Source organism: Falco rusticolus, chromosome 9 (genome assembly GCF_015220075.1).
Source record: "Falco rusticolus isolate bFalRus1 chromosome 9, bFalRus1.pri, whole genome shotgun sequence".
NCBI lineage: Eukaryota > Metazoa > Chordata > Aves > Falconiformes > Falconidae > Falco > Falco rusticolus.
The window spans coordinates 18,338,213-18,346,235 of NC_051195.1; the positions used below are offsets into that span (position 1 = coordinate 18,338,213).

General features: G+C 42.8%; 1 non-coding gene across 1 annotated transcript; it reads left to right on the forward strand.

Annotated features, from left to right (window-relative positions):
* The first annotated feature begins 3,313 nt into the window (after positions 1-3,313).
* On the forward strand, positions 3,314-3,395 carry TRNAS-UGA. Its single transcript has one exon. It is a non-coding gene; the product is annotated as a tRNA-Ser (tRNA).
* Positions 3,396-8,023: the final 4,628 nt, after the last annotated feature.

The window sequence follows — 8,023 nt, forward strand, 5'->3', positions numbered from 1 at the left end:
AGCATAGCACAGACACTAATGATACCATTCACATTGACTTTGCTTACTATCAAACCCATGTAAAACAGTAACAAACATACAGATTCTCCATTTTTCTCTTGAATTCTCTTTTTATGCAGCTCAAAACCTCTCTGTAGATTTAGTTTTCCACATTTTCTCAGCTTACAGAAGATTTATATTTTTAAAAGCTATCAAAAAATCTTAACTGTATTTAACATTTCAGTCAAGAAAAGGAGTATTTAAAAACGACCCTGCTTCAATGAAGTACAGGAAAAAATTGTCTAGAGATCTCAGAAACCACTGTACTACGTACTACTTCAGTAGAATGAAATGCAAGAATCACTTCTGTAGTCTAAAACCAAAACCATTTTGATTTAGACTTTAAGAACATTTTAAACGTATTACTCCCAGTAATATAACAGAATATTTTTTTTTGCATGTTTCTCCAATCAGAGTAACATAACAAAGCATCTGGAAAAGTAGGGAAGGCATATTTTATATTTCATATAGACAAGGGGGATTTTTCCCCTTTTACAAAATGTCCTTAATAAATGGGCAAAATTCAGAATGTAGAGCATTTAAAATTTTCCTGTGAATGTTTTCTGGGTAAAATAACTTCGTGCAAATAACATAAAAGACTCCGGTGGTAACATGCCATTTGTTGCACAGATCTCTAGGTCATTAAAAAACTTTAACTGGCAAAAGGCCTTCATTCATGACCAGAATAAATGTCTAAGTTGCTGCCCTTTACTCACCCTAGAAATGTCATTTATTCAGAGGGCAAAGATTTTGTGTGATCATCCAGGATTTATAAATATCCAGCAGTTCACTCAAAGCTTCAAATTGCCTGCTAGGTGACTGGAAATCTCAGTCCTATCCATCATGCATGTGCTGTGTGGCAAATATGCGTAAGAAGCAAGTGAAGACCAGTATATAGCACATATGCATACATTTTTGTAGAAGGAGGGGAAAAAATCAACTGCTGTGGTTCAATCCCTTCAGGAACAGTTAGAACAAATGCTCTTACTTGAAGGGGTATTACCAAATCTGAACTTTGATGTGTTGTTCTTTTGGTTTTCTTTGGATTTGAATAGTAAAAATGTTCTTGCATTTCGTAAGATCTTCCTAAAACAAATTACTTGTATGGATTTCAAGTAGTCCGTTTTCTGTAAAGGAAATAAATCTGCAGCAGATCCATTAGTGTAGAAGTAAACAGCTCTGTTCCTTCTCCTCAAATCAATTAAAGAGGAAGAAAAAAAAAAAAGCTTTGTATTAAAAGCCCCAACAAGTCTTTTCTGGAATTTACACCTGAGAAATACTTGTTTGTCCACAAGCAAACATGATCTCCGACTGTGTCCACTCTGCATCTGCTCTTTAAGAAGTTCCCCCCGGCTATAACCTGGTATACTGAAGGCACTACTTTTCCTCACCCTGCTCTTCACACATTTGCTATTTACATTATCATAAAAATTTGGTATAATCTTGCTTTTCATCTTCCTGTATATGAAACCAGGGGATACACTATGGGATAAAGACAGCATCTTATCAGACGTAATGCAGCTTATGAGAACCTTACCCAAACACACAAAACTACATGGACATCAGCAAAACAGACCAAATCACCTTGGGTGTAAGCACATTAAACAGGCAACAATTTAAAAGAAGATTATTATGACACTAAACTACTGAGTGAGATAGGGGGATACAGAGTAGGATAATAAGGACCATTTCATATGGACCATTTATATGTTAAGGACCATCGAACTTTTTTTAAATGTTCCTCTATCTAAGCCACAGCAAATAGCACAAGCATAAACTCTAAATGAAGTTTGATTTTATTTTTGTAATATATCCACAATAACACAAAAAGACACTCAGATAATATCAACAGTAGCATTGAACCCTATGCAGTTAAGTGCAAGAAAAAAGAACTACTAACATGTATCAAGTTTTCTGTATCGATCCAACCTTTTACCGTCTACTTCAGAGGGAAGATTAGAGGGCTGCTACACGTAGCTAAGGGATCAGCCCTGTTTCTACAAGTGGTCCATCAACACTATTGTTTCCCATAGAAACTAATGAGAAGTTCTCTATTGGTTTTCGTACTGCAGAACTGAGCAGTTAGAGGTGCCTGACAATGACCACAAACTAACTTCCCAACTACTAATGAGCAATTAAAGGTAAGGATTTTTTAAAAGCTGTACTAACTTAAGTATTTATTAAATTCTCTTTACCATTTAAGTACGACAAAATAACTGACTTCTTTGACAATTACAGAAATGCCTCATGCTTCCTAATGTCTGTCTGTCCTCTGCACTCCCCAGGTCAGGTTCCAGGGAAAAAGTTTTAAGAGACTTACTTCATTAAGCCTATTTTAAGGTCTTTATTAATCCAGCAATGTTTTTTGTTGCTGATAACAGTTAAAGAGTAATTGAGAGTGCTTCTTGATCAATAACTCATAAAAACCTGGGAGGGGGAAGCACAGTCATCACCATCATTCCAGGTGTTAACAAAAAAAAAGTAACAAAAGCTGTGACTATAGGAGGGAAAATAGGGTACAATCCCTAGCATAAGCCCTGCAATAAGTGAAAAGGAAAACTTAAGTTTTTAACCATTGTAGCATATGAAGTCAAGTTAGATTTAATTTCCATTTACTACTGCTGACACATCTAGCTATTGCTAGATGAAAAAATAGCTACAGTGAATTAAATTACATGTAAAAGTCACACGATAGAGAACTTTTCTAACAGTTGAGAGAAGAGTTAGTAAAGCGGGGGGGGGGCACGAGGGTACCCGCCAGGGCCGCGCTCGACGCCGCCGGGCTCCCGCCAGCTCCGGTTGTGGCCGCGCCTCCCCCGCGGCCCGCACCGCCGTCACGTTTCGGGTTTGAAACACCCAGACGGGTGTAAATTGACATTTATTTTTGCTGAGCTGAACAGCTGCACGGGAAATTTATTAAGCTACCACCTGCACGGGGACGGGCGCGGCGACCGGCCGCCTCCCCAGCTGCCTGAGCCGCTGTTCACAGCGGCCAAAACAAAGCCGCTGCGCGAGAGGCAGCGCGTCTAGCTACAGCCCGCAGCTTCACGGCACTCGGCACCGTCGCGCCGAGCCGCGGTACCGAGCGCAGCCCGGCAGCGCCAGCCCCGGGTCCCGCTGGGCACGGCAGCAGCAGCGTGGCGGGCCCAGCGGCCGTGGCGGAGCGCGCAGGGGGGGCGGCGGTGCCCATTGGCCCCTCGCGCGGCCGAGGGCGGGAACTTCCGCCGCCAGAGGGACGGGTAAGAGTGTCAGCGCGGGCAGATTGCTACCAGCAGCAGCGATGGCCGAGTGGTTAAGGCGTTGGACTTGAAATCCAATGGGGTCTCCCCGCGCAGGTTCGAACCCTGCTCGCTGCGAGCCGGTGTGGGTTACTTTTTTTTTTTTTCCCTCTCCTCCCAAACTTTTCCTACTGTTCAGAATGTTCAGGTTTTACTCTTGGTGTCTCGTCTCATTATTAAGGGTGCCTCTGCAGCAACAAGCGGGATTATCTAGTATTTAGCCTATTGCAACTCATTAGGCCGTGTCTACACACTCCTGCCCTGCTGCTGCCAAGAAACAAAAGTACAAAAGCAGCAATAGGTCCCAGGTCAAGTTTCCAGCATTGCATCTAAAACACTCGTGATAAACTTGGTGAAGGTGGGAAAGGGGCACACTGAGGTTAGCGTTCTTTCCAAAGCCCACCTTCTAGGCCCTCTGTAGACATGACAGGCACTGCCCCAGCACAGAGCTCAGGAGTAATCCAAAGCATTCCACACAGTGTCCCTATTTGCCCAAAGGGCTGTTGTCCTGCCTGCATGTCCTACAACTGATACAAAATAAAGTCTCAGCAGCAGCAGGGTACTCTATATTGAATGCATTTGCTCCATCAAACTTTCCCTTTCAGGAAGGAAGCTGGTTGGATTACTCCTAGACCTCCAGTACAGACCCCTAGATCATCTGTTCCTGTCCTTTATGGCCTTCTGCACAGACATGAAACGTATACACACTATCTGGCAACAAGGGGGGAAAACCCCACATAAGTTATTATGCAACTAATAACCAGGAAAAGCATAAGACCAAGGCACTTCCCCCTGCACACACACATCCCCTCTTCCTGACCGGCCTTGCACCACTCGGCTGTCAATTGCCTCATATGTGTGTCCCCAGCATTCATGAAGAGATGAAAAGTTTGCAAATTCAGGTAAGAGAAGGCTGGAAATAAGAAAAAGGATATTTCCACAGAGGCCAAAATACACTAGAGTAGGAGCAACCACTTTTCATTCCCATCTTTCTGAAAGACAGGTGACAACCCTCCCCACACACAAGCAAACCCATTCTTTCTAGCATCATATCTTATTAGCGCAACTCAATTTGCTGAGAAAATGGAGGTAGGGGAAGAGGAAACATTAAAATATCTCTGCTCAGAACAAAATAAAGGGGACAAAACCAATTGTTCAAGCTGGCAGCAAAATGAACGTTTCAAAGTGCTCCCTAACACGGCTTCCAGGGATTTCAGGTTTAGTGCTTGTTTCTGTCAGGGCACATGCAAATCTTAGAGGTTACACTTCAGAGGGAATCTTGAACTGGTAAATAACTTACAGTGGCACTGTGTAATACGTGACCATAACACTAGGCATTTCTCTTAAGTTCTCACATGTGAAGGTACGTGCCAAGGGATACTAGAATCAGACATCTTATCAGATGTTGCAGAAGACACAATTTTTAAATTCAGGAGTACTGACTTAAGCATCCTTTGCTAAAGTGCAGTATACATGCTACTTTCACCTTAGCATATTTCTGTTCTAACAGCAACTTACAGTGGTGTGCTTAGGGCAGTACAACATGTAAGTCACTCTGAAAAATATCAAAATATTTAGTGAATGTGCATATTTCAGATAAATTAAAAAATATAACTTCTCCACATACAAAGCTTGATTTTGTTTAATCAGGAATTTGAAGACTTTTTTTGTTCTTTTAGAACTCGAAGATCCCACCCACCCCTGTAATCCAGAACAGATGAGGAAAAACTCTATTTTGTGTAATGCAGCTTTGGGTAGCACTCCAAATAAATAAAACCACAGTATTAAAAGAGTCAAAATACTAAACACAGTGTGCAAGCTTCGCACCAAGTCCTTTTTTTCCAGTGCATCACTGAAGCAGCTGCCAGGTCTTTTACTGACCATTTTAAGTGTCTTATTTCTAAAATACAGGGTTCATTGCTTTAGTAGATCTGATGACAAAGCACCAATCCAATAAATATTTTTTAGAAATTCTTCAACTTCAAGATGTCCTTTTCACTGGGATCTTGCTGGGATTGGAAAAGTCAAGTGATCAACACCAAAATATGTTATTTTAAATTTTATATTGAAAAATAAGAGGCCAGTCTGTCAGAAAAGCAACAAGTCTCCTCTGTCTAAGGAAGTATTTGTATTTGGTAAACATTTTCTCCTCGAAAGTGATTGTCCTTAAAATTTGCAGTTGAAAAATAAAAGAGCAGCAGCGAACACCCAAGTTATTTCCCACCCTCACCCTTCAGCAAGTTTTATGAAAACGTTCCCACCAAGGCTCTAAAGGGGAAGAACCATATGGTTTTAATTGCAGGGACAGGGGGGGTTGTAACTTTTTTGTAATTACAGAAGAAAGTAAGAACGGACTGCCAAACAGCCCACTAAAGCTACACACACATCAGTGGCACTAGTGGCTTCATTGCTTTCCTCCTGAGTTCTATCGCTTCTCATCTCCATTTTGTAGCAAAGAGTTAAAGCGCTACTGTTCTGATCTGCTTCCCTTTTCAAACCTCAGCTGTGAGAGTGAGAGCAAGCAAGGCTGTAATGAAGCTGGTGCTGGAGTCCAGACTCCAAGAAGGTACACACGGGCTCAGCACGGCTCTGCTCCATATCTCTGCTGCTTGGTGCGATTTTCCTCCTGAAGCCTAGCGCAGCCCCACTGCACAGCACCTGCGGGGATCAAGGTGCCTCCAGCCAGCTAAGGAAAGAGATACTGAAGATGTCCAGGCTCCTTTTATCATCAGCTACTCGCAGTGAAGCAAGCAGCCTAGTCCTTTGGCAGTAGCAGGCTAAGGATGGACATGGGAATCCTGGGGAACGCTAAGACCCTTTGATAGGCAAGACTGCAAGCAGCAGAAAGCACCAGAGATGCCCAGGCCCAACCACAGCTGGAACAATCTCTTACCCTCTGGACCTTTCTGCTCATTATTCTGCCCTCCCCCTGTCCCATCGATATCATTCAAAGTTGTTCATGAGAAAGAGGAGGAGCTGACGGTCCTCTGCCCAGCATAAATTTGGGGACTCCAGGGAAATTACCTTCCAGTAAAGGACCAGCTCTGACAATCCTGACAAAGTAAACATAATTTCTGTAAGGACTGATGCCCAAGAGTCAAACTGCATCTCCTTAGAAAAGCAGTCTGCCTTCGGTGCCAGGAGTCCTTCAATATTTTCAAAGAAACAGTTTTGACAAAGCAACAAGCAAATCATTTTGCCCAAAGCACCATGAACCACGCCACACATCAAGACTGGAAACCGTCCAAACACTGGCAGCATGTTTCATTTTCTAGAGGTAACCCCTCTCCCTTACTGCTCCACCAGAAGGGAGCAAGAGCACACCACTGTGGAGATGGAGTAGGGAGGAAAGAACGCTCATTTTCTCCAGCATCCATCACCTGTAACAGGTTATGATATCCATCAGAGACCTAGAATGTGTAAAAGTTCCCAGTCTGTGTTGTGCACCACTGTAATGATTCAGCCACAAGGCCTTCAAAGCTGGGACAAACAGAGCACATGAAGAGCCCCATCTTCATTAACATGGGGGCAGGGGGGAAGAGACTGAGAGTGAAGATGAAAGTACAAACATACCCAGTGCCTACCACCAGGGGAGAGGCTTAGCAACTCTTACAACAGCAGGATGAGCGTGTACACCGGGCTGCAATAAAGATACCCAGCATAAGCGAACCGATAAGTATCACCCCACCTGACAGTGACAGAGGCTGGCAGTTTACCGAGTTGCTTTATCTTTTGCTGTGTAATTTCATCAGCTTTACGACAGCCTCACTGCTTACCTTCCCACAGCCTTGTCCCTCATTGCAGGATATGAAAGTATAAGATAGCAATGTGCATGCTCAGGAAATTAAAGCTGCCCAGTATCTCTTTTAATCATCAGGATACTTGCTTCTATTATGAAATATAGCAGCTATCTTTTTGGTTTGGGGTTGTTGGGGTTTTTTTGCTTCCCCTCTCTCACTTAAAGAGAAAAACAAGCATTCAGGAAACAACCTTACCTATCATTCAGCATTACTCAGCCCAAGACTTTAAGTCATATACTGCCTGTATTAACCATCAAAACTTTTAACTTTTACATTGTCATGTGGGAAATGCTGGCAAAACAACAAGTTTGTGAAGATCTAGAATGTTCTCAATCTTACATATTCAGCATTTGCACAAGAACAAGCATGACAGCAGTAATTAAACATATATCAATTTTATATAATTCAAGACCCCCCCCAAGCTGTTCAGTTTCATTGTAAACAGCTGGCTAAAAAGTTGCTTTGGTTTTGATATTAAAAAACTGGTTGATACAATTCCAGGGACCTAGAAACTCTGTATTAAACAAGCAGCCCTATTCTCTGTATTTTATCAACGTCCACCTGCACTCTCATAACTTCCAGCTGAAATTGCATCAGTCCTCACAAGTCGAAAATGTCCAAGTTTAATCAGTACTTTTGACCAGACTCCACAGGACCCAGCCTCACCTCCCAGGCCTGTTTACTTTCATACCAAGCTACGCTAAGCGACCCAGAGCTGGAGCTAACAAAGCCCTCAAGCATGGCAGTGTTCCATGGCTGTGTAATGGGAGCACACACCAGGTCAGACCCCTCAGATACCCAGAAGGTTCAGGACACTTTGCTACCTACCTAAACAACTCACAGGAAGAGAAGAAGAAAGCAAATGGGACCTCAACATCCCTTGCAGATAGCTGTCCTCTTCCCCCA